Source organism: Mus caroli, chromosome 2, assembly GCF_900094665.2.
Source record: "Mus caroli chromosome 2, CAROLI_EIJ_v1.1, whole genome shotgun sequence".
NCBI classification, from domain to species: Eukaryota; Metazoa; Chordata; class Mammalia; order Rodentia; family Muridae; genus Mus; species Mus caroli.
Window position 1 is genome coordinate 56,395,067 of NC_034571.1, and position 15,882 is coordinate 56,410,948.

Sequence of the window (15,882 nt, forward strand, 5' to 3'; positions counted from 1 at the left end):
CAACTGGCCTCTGTAAGCCAGAAAGCAAAGAAAAATATACTCAAATTTGGGGTTTGACTTTTATTTATAGATATGACTTGGAGTAAAGCTAAAATGGCATTTTTTTTCAGATAAGCTTACTTTTAAAACTTTTTTACATGAAAAAATACTTTTTCCAAATAAAATTTTTATATTTATAATTTCTAGATTTTTTTTTCATGCCTTAACTATTCAGGTAAAATATCATTGTTTCAAAAGGAAGTCAGAGTTATAGTCACGGGTGGTTTCAGAACATTTTCTGGTAGTTTTTGCTTCATTTCAATATTTTGCCATGATTGGCTGTTGATAGCTACAAATAAGGAAGTCTTCAAGTCAGGGGATTTCTCAGTGGAAGTCCCCAGTTCAACACAAGGGAAAGCTCCGGACAGTTTGGGCAGCATCTGTAGAGTCTGTGCAAACGGCTTCCAGAATGGGCACGGGCCTATGTCTTTAAAGAGACATAGTCTGTGAAGGAACGCCTGTCACCTGGAGACGATCAGCTGGAGACGATCAGCTGGAGACATTACCTGGAGGTAATCAGCTCTTACTAATTTCTATCGACTGTGAGCTTAGCAAGGATGTTGGGATGCCTTAAGTGTGGCAAGATCTACTCCACTCTGGTATAGCTGACTAGGCTGTCCCTGGCAGGAGTCGGCGATGCCTTTGTCATCGTCATCAGGGTTAGAGGGATCCAAAGACTATTTAAAGCACTCTGACCCTTTTACTCTGTCCCTAATTTTTAAGACAGAATGGTGTATGTGTTTAATTGAGATGAGTTTTAAAAGTTTATATCTGATATGTGAGTCTTCTCAAGAAGTGTTTTTTTTTTTTCTAATACTGTGTGACTGAAAGATAGTTGGCCTAAGTTAGGTTACATAAAAACTATGTTGAAAGTAAATTAAAAGTATATGTAGTCCGACTTTTTGCTTATGTTTTAAAAAATCAATTCCAGCCTGATTAAATGTGTCTGTTCAAATGATAAACTAACATTAGTACTTTTATTCTCATAAGAAATATATAATGATGAGCATTTATGACATCAGATGTTAGCTTCATAAGCAATTCTAATTATAGTAATCAAGGCTTATGCTGCTCCCAACAGACCCTTTTATTTTCATCACAATTAATATTGACGATCATATCACATTATTTCCTTAAGGATAACCCCAGATTAACTATCAAGAAATATTTTCAGTATTGTTATATTAAATAGTTTTTAGACACTCAATAAGAGTGTCTGCTAAAAACAAAATCATGTATATTCAGTGGTATAGTCATACAAGACTTAAATAGAAATTCATATTATTTCATTTTTCCTGGCTTTTTATCACTACCAACCTGCCTTCTTATAATACTGAAACTGTGTTTGGGATGCTTTACCCAAGCTGGAGGAGAATGGGGAAGAGAGAAAATGACTTCATCCAAGTTACAGAATAATCACATCATTCCTGTAGACCGTCTCCCTCCTCACTCACCCTCTGCCATCTCTAGGATTACAGTACTGTGTGTGCATAGCAAGAGATACTAGTCTGCCTCTGGGGGTGTGGAACTATATATCAACCCAATGTGCCTAAATGTATGCCCAGAAGTCAACTGGGATCCTAGAGCAATGTCCAGTTAGTTATTCCTCTTAAACATTTGTGATTTATGGCTACCAAGATGACTCAAAACAACTGTGAAATTCCCCTGGGGGTGGGGAGGATTCTGGCGGAATTTTTAAAATGTACACACTAACTTGAGAGAATGGATCGTCCATGCCATATAAAATATTCCTGTCTGTGAACATTCTGCCTTTCTATGCATTGAGGCTCCAGTAAACATATGGAGTCCTTTGCATTATACATTATAGATATAGATTGTAGGACATATTCCAGGCCAGTTTGCTTTGTCTCCTTATGTGTGCAGTAGGGGATTAGCCGTGTAAGAACCTTGTTTCTGCTGTGTTTTAACTACTGCTAACATCTTGATTTTATCATTTTATGTAGTCATTTTATTGTTCTCTTACTTTTTTCTAAATTACATAATTTACATGCCATTTTAGATTAAAAAAAATATGTGGACATGCGTCTTCTTTCTCGTCTTCTCAGCATACCAGCTAGAGTTTTTGGATCAGGGAAAGCAGGAGAAAGCAGTAGATTGTTATATTTCTGATGTTAGGGGAATTTTCCCAGTGGTTAATGAGATTGGCTGTTGGTTTGAGGTAAATGCTTTTATGATAAAAAAAACCCAAATAATTAACAATACCCTGATTTATTAAGGGTACAGTTAATAAACAATTTCAAGGTTTCATGTTAAATAATATTTAATGTCTTTGATCACATTAGAGACAACTGTGTGACTTTAGCAATTCACATGAGGCAGCTATCTGCTTTTTAAAAAGATTTCGAAGAAATCAGGTTGCTGTTGTGTTTCCCTGACAGAGCTGATTTTATAATTAGAAACTGTATATTGTTGTTTCTCAGATTAAAATAATACATTTGGTTGATCAAACCAAACCAAGCCTACACATTTCCTTTTTCTCTTCAATCCACATGCTTAGACGCCTCTCTCCTATCATTTTGGCTTCACAATTCGGTTCACAGCTCACACTAACAGGAAAGAATGAAAACAGTGTGTTGGAAGCCAAGGAACCCTATCCAGGCCGAGCAACCAGACTTACAAACAAAGCAGCTGTTCCTACGCTCGCTCCCTGCAAACAGCTTTCGAAAGTTCCATCCAACGAGGGTCTGCAAAATGTGTGTCCAAACCGGTTATCACCAATCCCGTTTGCATTAAGAAAACATATACTGAAAAGCAAACGTTTGTGGTTTGCTGAGAAGTTTTGCACTCATACACAGAAGGCAAATTCATCTAGATTTTCATTTTAGGACACCTATCAGTAACGAGTTTGTCTACCAAAGTTTAGTTTCGGAAAGGAAAATGAGAAAAAGGCCAAAACATCCTAAATGCTAACACGTTTCATGCACGTGGTCTGTTCCCTGAAATGTTTAAGGAATCAATCCAAAGCCTCGACCTTGGCATTTCTGCTTACAGATAGTTCTTTAAAATATTTTCCCAATATCTTCTATTGTTGTTGATTGGTATACATTTAATGATCTTTTTTTTTTAAACATAGCTTAGGTTTTGTTTGAAAACAATTAATTTTAAAACAATTCTTCTGTTCAATTTTTTTAATCGTATCGACACACATGATATTATCCTATACTTTAAAAAATCATTTCTATAACTGCATAGATAATCCTTGCTGGTGCTCACTGTTTTATATTTGTATTCTCTCTCTCTCTCTTTTTCTTGATTGGTGGTATCACGGAACTAATCCCTTGGATGTGACATTTTATACTTAGCTGTATACAAAATATCTTTTGGTTTTATCTTTGCTAATATTTGCGAGATATTTTAAAGATTATTTTACTCTTCTCAGTTGCTGATTTGAGTGTTTAAGTTTATATATTTTCAACCCTTTACTGTTTCCTAATAATATTTAAGACTATAGAACTTTTAGGACCACTTTAACTACAACTGATAGATGTTTATCTATCACTATTACATTAACATAGCTTCATAGTTTCAGCAGGGCTGTGTGGTTTGGCTTTGGGATGTGCATGGGTGGGAGTGGGGAGTGCTGAGGACTGACCCCAGGACCTCATACAAGCTCAGTATGCAACTTTACCGTTTATAACTGCAGTTTTATTTTCTCTTTAACCTGGAAGTTATTTAGGCCAGTAAACTTTGTTTAGAACCATTTTAGATTAAAAATTAAGCAAGAACTATTATAGATAATATAGGTATTATATGTATATGTACTATAGACAATATATGCATTGTGTGTATATATATCTTTATATATATATACACACACACATATGTATATGTATATATATATATATATATATATATCTTGTATGTCATCCTACTTCCTGCCTTTAACCCAATGTCACTGCTATTGATATTAGCATAGTTATAACAAATCTAGATCTTTTTATTTTAATAAGTCTTTAAAAGTTTTTATTATTTATTTTGCTTATCTCTCCTGTAGTGCCTGTTAGGCACTTTCCCCTGATAATTTGTCTTTTTCTAGTTCTTTGGAGTATACAGGGTCTCACCTTATTCTGATTCTCTAGCAATGGAATAACAAGAAACCCATCACCATGCCTTCTTATTTGTTTACATGAGCTCTGGAGATCAACTTGGGTTCCCAGGCTTGTAAGGAAATGCTTTATCAGCAGAGCTAGCTTCCCATCCGAAAGTTTTCCTTTCCTTTCTTTTCTCTTCTTTTCTTTCCTTTCTCTTTTTTAATCACATTTATATATTTACTGGGTGTGATGATCAGACGCACCTAGAGCATGTCTGCTTTTTCTTTCCACCTTATTTGTGGTCAGACTTAGTGATGAGTGTCTTTACAGACACTGATCTATCTCATCCCCCTCTGGTTTTCTTTTTAATGAGGATGTTCATGGTTCGTTGAGCGCTTTTTAAAAGCTACCTGGGCTTTCATGTGTTGCAATGTTGCTTTCATTAACCTCTAAGAAAATCTTCTTTGTTTTGTGATTTCTTTTCTGGCTCACTAGTCGCTTCAGAATGTGTTCATTTTCACAGATCTGTGTCTTTTCCAGTTTTCCTTGGATTATTGACTTCCATCTTCTTTCTATCTCAGTGGAAGAACGTATTTCATATGGCTTCGGTTTTCTGAAGTCCAGTGAGACTCTGGAAGGGGCAGTATGGGGTCTATCCTGGAGAAGAGTCCTTGTCCCCTTGAGGAGAGTGTGTTCTGCTTCCTTTTGGCACAGTGCTCTGTTGACGTGGGCTTGGCCCACTTGGCTCACAGTACTGTTTCAGTTGCCATTTCCCTATGGTCTGTTTTTCTGCTTGTCATCAAATGTGGCGTAATGAAATCTCCAAGGATTGTTGTAGTCTATTTCCCTTTTCAGTTGTGTAAATGTGCTTTTCGATTTCTTTAGGGCCCTCTTTTCTGTTTATATGTATAATTGTTATATCTTCTTGGTGAATGTTTTTATAAATGTATATGTATGGGTTTTTTTTGTTTGTTTTGGTTTGGTTTGATTTGGTTTTGTGAAACAGGGTTTCTCTGTATAACCTGGAACTCACTTTGTAGACCAGGCTGGCCTCGAACTCAGAAATCCACCTGCCCCTACCTCCCAAGTGCTGGGATTAAAGGCGTGCACCACCATCGCCCGGCTGTATGTGTATTCTTATTGTTTGCCTCCTATGGAGGGTTTTTATTCTACACATATTCTGTCTAATATTAGTACAGTCACCCATCTCTCTTTTGATTACTGAACTCAGAAATATTTTTTCATCTTTTATCGTTATTATTTTATCTTTGTGTGTCTTTGTACAGCATGTATATGCTTGGGTGTGTGTAAGCATTTCCATGTGTGAATCCACGTGCATGTACATCATGGTGCACCTGTGAAGGTCAGAGGTCACCTTCAAATGCCAGTGGTTCTCAGCTTCTTCCATCTTTGAGAAAGGTGCTCGTAGTTTTGTTTCCTTCCCACTGCATAGGCCAAGTTACAGGGTCCCTGGTTTCCAGGGATTCGTCTGTCTCTGTCTCCCATCTCCCCATAAAGATGTTGATATTATAGACATGTGCTACAGCATCTGGATTATACAACTATGAGGATTCAAACTTTGAGCCTCATACTCGCATGGCAAACTCTTTATATGCCCAGCCGTCTCTCCAGTCCACATCTTTCACTTTCATTGATGAGTGCCTTTTCATCTGAAGTAAGCCTCCTCTAGATAGCATAGTTTGATCTTTGCTTATGTTGGGTTTTTTATTGACCAAGCTCTGCTTTCTATCTATTTTTAAGGTAATCACTAATAAGACGTGCCACTTAATGAATGTATTTTTAATAACGTATTTCTTTTTTTTTAAAGTCTGAAGTAAAAATACCCAGGCTTAAGAGTAGATGAATCATGCCACTTAAAAAAACAAAAACAAAACAATAAAAACCCTCCAATGAACATTACTTTTTTTTAACCCATGGTACAGTCTTATGCCATAATCACTTTCACTAATTCAAGTGAGATTATATTTAGAAATGAAGTCTAGCATAAAAGTGAATGGCTAGCAAAGTTACAATAAGTTATAAAGTTACAAAATAAACAAATGGCATGTAATCAAGAGTACAGACAATGAAGAAACCCTGTCAACCGCAGGCAAGGCAAGAAGTTGAAGCTGCTCAGATCTGATAGAATTTGTCTAGTTTGCACTGAGAAATTTGTAAAGTAAATAGAAATAACATCTCTGAGTTACTGGCAAAGAAAAGCTTAGGTATTACCTATCAGGATTCTTATAGAGAAATTGAAATATTTCCTCATTGAAAGAAAACAATCTTTAAAGGTTTATTAATCATTTCATGAATTCACAATAGAAGGCCTAGTTAAATTAAAATATTACTAAATATTTGGTTGAGGATCATTTTAGAGAAGATGGCTTTGACATTCAAAGTTCACGAGAAAAACTCAGCTATCTTTTAATTTTGCTTTAATGTCAAATTAAATAAGGCAACTTTAAAATTCAATAAAAACACACGATTAGTCTGTTTTAAGAAGAATTTCCAAAATTCAACCCATTAGCTTTTTTTCAGGAGATATCATATGTGAGAACCAATTATCCTAACTTAACTTCAGAAGTTCAAATGCAAAATAAAGCTCACAGCACAATGATGTAAGATATTTCCTCCTCAGTATCAAAGAATTACTTTATGTTTGTAGATGCTATTCTGTGCCAATGGGTAATTCAACTCAAGTGGTAGCTTGCCTGGTCAACATCCTTCTCAATAGCTTCTTGTTTGCATTGAGGGTGTTCTGACATCATTGTCACTTCCTTAAACTACTCTGGGAATGCAAGCTGGTGACTTTCTGCCTGAGCCAGCTGCTGATGACAGCATAGCAAACATAATCTCTGCTGACTGCGGAGATTCATGTTTTCAAGAGAAGCCCCTTCATGGACTGCTTGAATCATCCTTATAATTTGGTTCCCAGACACTGTGCCCTTAACTAACAAATGCCTCTGCATGCTCTTACAAGCTCTTGTCCATTCATTATTTCATAAATCACTTCCACCTTCTGTGTTTAACTGATTCTTTATTTACACTGTTTTAGCCCCTTTTCATTTTTCTGTCCTGTATTTTTTAACAGATATTTTTCGGAGTCACATGGAAATTCAGATAATTTAAGTGAATATAGGCTTAGTTTTAGTAATATCCATAAACTATCCTATCGGTTTAATCCCTCTCTTATGCTTTCTTGCAAGTTATCTTTATCTAATTGTATGCTCATGTATAAAATAAAAAAGAAATTGTACATAAATATTGAATCATGCTGGAATTTATATTTACATAGTTGATTGATTTATACTATATAGTACAAAAGTGGTTTTTTTGTTTTGTTTTGTTTTTTTGCTGTTGTTTCTTTGTATGGTTTCAATTCTAGTAGGTTTTTAAATTTTTCATTTTCCAGTACTCCTTTATTATTCTTTAGGGTAGTCAACTAACAACAAATTCCTTCAGCTTTGATTTGATGTCAAAGTATCTTTGTTCGCTTTAATTTTTTTTTTTGAAGGATAGTTTTGCTGGATATAGAACTCTTGGTTGACCTTTTTTTCCCCTGCGTTTTCAGCATGTCTTCACATGATCTTGTAGTCTCCATGGTTTTCAAAGCAAAACTGCTGTTAATCTCTTTTTTAAAATGATGTATATGCTTGTTTTGACATGTCTTTTTGTATGTCTATATACGATGTGTATGCCCAGTGTCCTTGGAGGCCAGAGGGAGTATCTGATCTCCTGGAACTGTATTACAGACTGCTGAAAGTTACCTTACAGACTGTTTCGAGCCACCATGTCATACTCTGGGAAAGCACCCAGTGACCTTAACCACTGAACCACATGCCTAGCCACCAAACTACCACTAATCTTAATAATAATTGCTTGAAGATAGTTTGACACATCTTTTTTGAGATAGGTAGGTAGAAAGACAGACAGACAGACAGACAGGCAGGCAGGCAGGCAGGCAGGCAGGGACTTGAGAAGCTCAGAGTAGCTCCAGACTTGCTACGCTTCTAAGACTGACCTCTATCTCTCCCCCTGAGACAACAGTTGTGTGCCACTGTAGCCTGGCTCCTCTTCTGATTCTCTTGATACTTCCAAGATTCTCATTTTGTCTTGGATTCTTTATGTTTTCCCCAGAGAGGTAGGGTGTCATATAGCCCAGGCCGAACTAGAACTTGTATCTGAATATGACTTTGAACTTTTGATCCTGTCTCTAGCTAGGACTAGAGGTGTGCACTGCTGCACATGGTTTGTGGGGTGCTGTGATAAAACACAAGGTGTTGTGTACATGAGGCCAGCACTCTAAACAGGATACATACTCAGCCCCAAATATGGAAAAAAAATTTTTTTTAGATAAGGCTTTATGTACCTCAGGTTTACTCAAACTCTCTATGTGCGAAGGTTTGAATTCCTGATCCCCCTGCCTTCTCTTCCTGGGAGCTTGGATAGCATGTAGAGATGTGGGAATGATACTTATTCCAGGCTTGTGGTTTATATTTTGTGTTAAAGTGATGAGATGATGTAAAGTGACTGTAGATGATTTAAAAAATCTAGAAACATGGTAACATTAAATTTTGATGAGAGATAATATGAGAATAAGTATAATGTCAGTATGAAAATTATGAATTAATGGTGGTTTGAACAAAGGGTAGCAGTGGAAGCAGACTAACATTGAGAACTTTATACGTGTGTGTATGTGTGTGTGTGTGGGTGTGTGCGCGCAAAAATTGGGGGGAGGAATTCTTATTATTTGTCACTCCTATAAATTACTTGCCAAAGTGTTCACTGTTTTGTGTTTTCTTTATGTATCATAGTCTTCTCAAAGGCATGCTCCGTCTTGTGTTTGTTCGTTTGGATTTTGTTTCATTCTGTTTTTTTAGATATAGAATTCCATTGTGTGGCTCCAGCTGTTCTAGAACCCACTATATAGACAAGACTGGCCTTAAATTCACAGAGATCTGCCTGCCTCTACCTCCTTAACACTGAGACTATACTCAGCTTATATTTACTTACCCGAAGCCTAGTAGCCCTTTCTAATTGGATGCATAGATTCTCCTTGGTTCTCACCTTCTGCCTGGTGTTCCTTGTCCTTCAGCACAGATCTTGAATTGAGACACCGTGTAGATGTGGACAGTTCACAGCTAACTCTCCACTTGAAACTGATATTCATCAGCTTCGGCTCTGTGGGTGTTGGGCTGAAGGGACACAGACTGTCTACTTTTCACTATGAAAAGAGTTCTCAGCTAAGTAGAAACTATTGTGTGTCATTTCTTGTCATAAATCATATGTAAAAAGTAAGTTCTGACAGAGCCCCAGCTGTCTAATAACATCCTTTACTTATTGATTCCACATAATTGGGTATAGAGCATCACACCTATCACTCACATTACAGAATTGTTATCCTCCAAATCCTAGCCCCCAAACAAATAATAAAGATACTTACCAGGAACACTGGGGCCAGAATACCACTTGTAGGTCACACATAATAACAATTACTGTCCAACTGACAAGCAGGTGCCCCAGGACTGTTAGCTTTTTCCCTATTCTTCAGGCCTCCAGACTTGTTTCCCTTCACACAGCAAAGAGCATGTCCAATTCTTCCAGGAAGTGTCTTATCAGCAGAGTAATGGGGATTTTAACAGTGCCTTTGTGCAAGGTAGGAAAAAAATTTCTCCGACAAACCTCAGCAAGTGACCACAGCTTGTTCAACCATACATATTTGGTACTGGCTATAAGACTTAATCTTCAGCACCCTGTGATATTATAAGTATTCATATAAAAAAAAACTTTAATTGGAGAGTCTAAGACACAAAAAGCTCATCCAGATGTGATTGTAAATCAAAAGGCACCATATTGACTGGGATATTTCATGTCAGAGGTTTATCCAATGCCTGAGATTCCCAACTATAGTAAATATTTATATTGGCATGCTTCCTTGCTCCTAGATTTATATTCAGAACTCTCCATAAAATATGAATTAGCTTCAAAAATAGGTCCTCTGTTTTCATCCCCTTTCCCAATGTTGTGATTAAATTTTCTGACAAAAACAACGTAGAGGTAAAGGGGTTTATTTGGCTCACAATCCCAAGTTACTATTCACTGTTGCAGGGAAGTGAAAGCAACAGTAATGTCAAACAGCTGCTCACATCCACAGTCAAGAGCTGAGAGTCAGTGAATGCATGCTTGCTTTCACACAGCTTACTTTCTCTACTCTTATCTAATCCAGGAAGGAATCCATGCCTAGGGAATGCAGCCACCCAAGTGGACAGGTCTTCCCACCTCAATTACTATATTAAAGACAATGCCCCACAGAAAAGCCTACAGGCTGATCTAGACCATCCCTCACAAAGACCCCCTTCCCAGGACATTCTAAACTGTATTAAGTTATGACTAATGCTGTCACAGGCCCCAAGGTACATCTTTTTAAAAGCTTGTGATTCCCCATACTACCAACATCAATGCCACTTCATTCCTTACTAATCAGAAGTATATACTAACGAGTGAGGAGTAATTGCATTATCATTTTAAAAGATTATTCCTCAAATATCCACACTCATTAGTTGTTAAATGTGGAATTGTAAATACATTATTGCTTCTTAGAATTTTACAGTGTTGGGGTTGGGGAGATAGTTCAGTCAGCAAAGTTCTTCACAGGCATAAAGACCCAAGTGTTTGTGTGCTTATAATCCCAGCACTGGAGAAGTGGAAATAGGCAGATCCCTGGGACTTATCAACTAGAAAGCATATTCTAATCAATGAGCTAGCCCCAGGTCCTAATGAGAAACGATGTCTCAAGAAACAATATGGATGGCCGTGCCTAAGGAGCATCCAATGACAATCCAATGACAATCTTCAGCTTCCATGCGTGCATGTGTGTGCAAGCACATGTTAGAAACACAGGCATGCCTGCATATACATACACACAAAAATAATTCTACCAATGTCATCCAATATAGTTTTTACAGTTCTCATAAAGCATATATTGTACGTTGATCGTATGTCCCCCACACCTATCCTTCCTTTCTCAGGCCTCCCTCTTCCCATCAGCCCTTCTTGTTCCGTTAGATAGTTTCACTTCAACTTTTGTATTTTGATTTTATATATTTATTTAAAATCTAGGAAATACAAATGAAAGCTAAAACTAAAAAAACAAACTATATTTTTGTACATTCTGTCGTTGGACACCTTATTTGGTTCTATAACAGATATTGTGAAGAGTGCTAACAATAAATGTTGCCGTGCAGATATGTCTATGATATATCAACTTGGAGATCCTCGGGTAAATACCCAGGAATGATATAGCGGGGTCATATCAACTTTTTTTTTGAGAAACATCCATATTGACTTCTGTAGTGATTGGACTAATTTACATTCCTATCAGCAAAGTACAATGGTTTGCTTTTGTTCAATTCCTGCCAGCAAACATTTTGGTTTTATTGGTTTTCCTTATCGCTTCCATGCTGACTGGGGTAAAATGGACTGCCAATATAGTTATAATTTTTACTTCTCTGATGGTTGGTGGCATTTAACATTTTTATATGTTTATTGGTCTTTTGTATCTCATCTCTTGAGCTGTCCATTTCGTTGGCTGATTTTTGATTGGGTTGTTTCCATGTTTAATTTATTGAGTTCTTTATATATTTTAGATATTAATCCGCTGTCCAATTCAGTAACAACGATTTTCTCCCATTCCATAGGCTATATCTTTGCTTATTTAACATGAGGTCCCATTCGTCAGTTATTGGCCTTATTCTCAGAGCAAATAAAGTCCTATTGACAATTCTTGTCTAAGCCTAGATCTTCTCCACTTTTTTCTCTAACCGTTTTAGAGTTTCAGTTCTGACATTCAAGACTTTGGTTCCTTTTGAGTTGATTTTTTTTTTGTACAGGTGAGAGATATGAATCTAGTTTCATTCTTCTATATATGAATGTCCACAACACTATATTTTTAATCTTCATTGAATGTCAATGCTGATAAAAGTCGTGATCAGGAAAATTAAAATATATGTTTGTGTTTTGATTTAAAAATCATCAATTTTAAACAGTTCTGTCAGCATTTAGGCCCTTTGTACATGTACAGTCATTTCTCTTCATGACTAAACATCATGGGAATGGAAAATAAAAAAATCTATGTGTAAGAAATGCATATTTTCCTTATTCAAAGTTTGCAGCACATCTATATTTCTAACTGCCTATGTAGTCAGCCTTGTGTTCTTAATGTATTATTAATTCTATAATTTTAACAAGGAATTTCTAAAGCAGCTTCAAGTGCACTCAAAACTTAATGCTGAATGAACTAGATTTCATTAAAAGGTGAAATTTCTACTCTTCCAAAGATATTACCAGGAGGCCCATGGCCTCTCATGCCCTTAATTCTAGTATCAAGGAAACAGAAACAAGCAGATGTTTGTGAGTTCAAGGCCAGCCTGGTTACATAGAAATTTCCTGGCTATCTAGACCTGTTTAAAAAACAACTAAAAGAGCCGGGTGTGGTGGCGCACGCCTTTAATCCCAGCACTCGGGAGGCAGAGGCAGGCAGATTTCTGAGTTCGAGGCCAACCTGGTCTACAGAGTGAGTTCCAGGACAGCCAGGGCCAGGGGCTACACAGAGAAACCCTGTCTCGAAAAACCAAAAAAAAAAACAACAACAACAACAACTAATATAAGCATATGCAAAGAAAGGCCATGTGCCCTTAAAGAAAACACTTCCTCTCCCAGAAGCCATCAGTTAAATCAATCAAGACACAATTGCCTGTTAGAACAACCAAAATCTAGAATACTAAAAACACTGAATGAGGGCTGGCACAGACAGAAACTTTCCTTCACCACTGAGCTAACAAAATAGATACACACTTACCATCTTTCGTAATTCTTTGCATCTGCCTTAAGGAGTTGATAATTTATTTTTTCCTCATGAAAGTTAGAACATTGTTCTTTCTAGCGGCTTTTTCCACCTCAGCATTGAGGAAATACATGGAGATGAGGAACATGCTTGGAAGTTTCTAGACCTTTCTCTCAATCTACTTTGCATCTAATCCTGCTCTAGAGAAAGCAAGTCACTTTGTTTTAATATGAGCAGTGCTGTGTCACAATTAACTTGATGGCTTATTGGGAAAAAGTTTTTACTTGATCTAAATGTTATAGATGGGGAGTTCTGCTTGTTAAAAATTTGAGTAATATTTTATAATTTTTTAAAGAATCATATAATGTGTTTGTTCTATTTTTTTCCTTTAGAAATATATTATAATGCATACATGTCTGGGTGAGGGTATAGGATCCCCTGGAACTGGAGTTACAGACACTTGTGAACTGCCATGTGTGTGCTGGGAATTGAACGGGGTTCTTCTGGGAGAGCAATCAAGCGTTTAACCTCTGAGCCATCTTTCCAGCCCCACAATGTTCTGACCATATCCCCCTCAACTCCTCCTAGATCCATCCCCTCTCCCAACCTTATGACCTCCAACCCCATCCCAAGTGACCACAAAGTCAGACATAGTGTCATCTACTGAAGCATGAGCCACACCCTAAATAAAACTGGCCTCCTCCCCTCAAGTCCACCCACTGCCCTTAGCTCCTCACGGATACTGGTTTGACATATGGGCTTGCGAACCCCACCCATCACTGTGGTAGCAGGTTGATTGGGTGGATCTTGCTTAGGTTTTCTGTGAGCAACCGCAGCTGATGAAAGTTTTAAAATTGTTTTAAACGATGGTTTGAATTTTAAAATTTGCCCCAAATATTCAAGCTAACGGTTAGAACCAGACAAGTGTTTGAATCTTTGAACTAAAGAGAAAATGGGGCAGCCAGAACCCAACTCTCTTGTTCTAACATGGAAAAGATGTTTTTCTCACTGCGCCCATCTGAAATTTCTCTCTCAGCTATTATTCAAGCATGTCTGGATAAAATAATGAGAAACTTTTAATCCCTGAGAAATTTACTAGAAATTGAATTTTATTTAGCAAGTATGTCCATTGGAAAGTATTACTAGTGGGAGGAAACACCGAGTTGATGTGTATGTGTAATAGTTTATATTCGCATAAGGATCTGGTGAAAACTGTAATTTCCTGGGCCTTCCCCTACCTGCTCTAAACAGGAATTTCACAATATATCAAGTTTTTCTGAGTGGTTCTCTAATCTACATATAAGGTAATACTAGAAGTAATTATTTACTGTTTGCTCAAAATTCTAGCTAAAACACTGAAGTGACCTTTAAACAAATGACTTATGTTTAGGGTTCTCTTGCTGTCAGATGTTATTTCCTGTATGGCCGCTGTGGAGCTTGGCGGGGCGGGGCTTTGTGGGCGGGGCTTTCCTGCAGAGGCGGGACGTGGGGCGGGGCTGGCCCTGAGGATGGAAGGTGAAGCGTTAATGACTCAGAGCGCAGTCGCTGCCCTCTGAACTGGAACGGAAAGCTACTTCCGGTTGCAGTCATTCTGCCGGGCACCGGCGACCTGTGGCTTGTGCGAGCACAGCGGGAACCCTCAACTGTGAGTAAAAGCGGAGACAGGGAGTCTGGGTCGGCCGAGCCCGGGGACGCAGGGCTGGGGTGTGTGAGCGGGTGTGGGATGCGCTGCGCTGCACCGAAGTCTCCTCCGAGAAGCGGAGCTGCGGCCCCAGCGAGTTTACAGCGCGATTTTCAGCGAGAGAAAGCGCGGGTCCCTGTCCCCGAGCTGACCCTGTGGGGCTTTCCCGGCCCGTGACCTCGGCTCCGCGACGACAGTCCCCCACCCGTCGCGGCAGGGTGACTGCCGCTCTCCTCGCTGCTTCCCGGGGCGGGAAACGAGCGCGGCACGGCCTGCGGTGTTGGGGCGCGGGGGATCCCGGAGTCCTCAACTTCGCAGAAGCCGGTCGCCCCGGCGGTTATGCCCTGGAACACTTAATAGCCTCTTTGTGTCTATCCCGGGAGTTGCGCAATTCCCTTCCCTGCTTTCCTGTGGAGTGTCATCATAGTCTTGCCAATGAGAAGTTGGGTAACTTCCCCCTAGGAGTCCCAGAGAGAATGGGTGGCCAAGGCTCAAAGAGCAGAAGTAGCCATCCTCCTTCCCTGGTCACCCAGTCATTAGGTAGAGTCTCCACCGTCGTGGAAACTGACTGGCAACGAGTTAGACACCAAAAACAAGCAAACAAGCAAACAAACAAACGAGGAGGAAAAAGAGCAATGCTTGTCATGAAATCCGATCAAGGGGGAAGATGCTCTCTGTACCCCCAGAGGACTTAGCCTCTCTCACTATTAGGCTGGCTGTACAAAGAAGCCTTCTTGGGTGTCTTTTTCTCTCGCAGAAAACTTTTGAGAAGTTATGAAGAAGAAACGATAAGATAGAAAGTGAAGTGAGGTAGAGTAACACCCCTCCCGTTAGCAGAAAGACAAGCACCACCTTCTTGTGAAAAGCCATATTGCCCCCTTTGAGGGGGGCTGGGAACCCCTCAAATGATAGAGGAGAAAATGAAACCACCCCACTAAAGCGTTTCCAATCATGTAAGACAAAGCCTTCCACATCTCTTAAAGGCGCCTACTCACTCACGTTGTTTTGCTCCTCTATGGAAATGAGATCATTGCTTACTCTGTACACCCTCTCCTCTTGTGTTGGTCACTTTTCCCAAGTTTGGTTTTTTATGTCGCTTTCTTTCTTTCTTTCTTTCTTTCTTTCTTTCTTTCTTTCTTTTCTTTCTTTCTTTCTTTCTTTCTCTCTTTCTTTCTTTCTCTTTCTTTCTTTCTTTCTCTCTCTCTCTCTTTCTTTCTTTCTTTCTCTCTTTCTTTCTTTCTTTCTTTCTCTCTCTCTCTCTCTCT

The 15,882-nt window shown here is 38.6% G+C and overlaps 1 protein-coding gene across 5 annotated transcripts in view; it reads left to right on the forward strand.

The window, feature by feature from the left end:
• Window positions 1-416: 416 nt before the first annotated feature.
• The window catches only part of Tank (TRAF family member associated NFKB activator), a 74,357-nt gene continuing 58,891 nt past the window's right edge, over window positions 417-15,882 (forward strand). For 2 of the 5 annotated variants that reach the window (XM_021151212.2, XM_021151221.2), the window contains exon 1: window positions 14,470-14,581. The gene's annotated coding sequence lies outside the window, so the exon portion shown is untranslated. Of the gene's footprint in view, window positions 552-14,469; window positions 14,582-15,882 lie in introns of those variants that run through there. The other 3 variants (XM_029473606.1, XM_029473607.1, XM_029473588.1) reach the window with 2 other exon arrangements.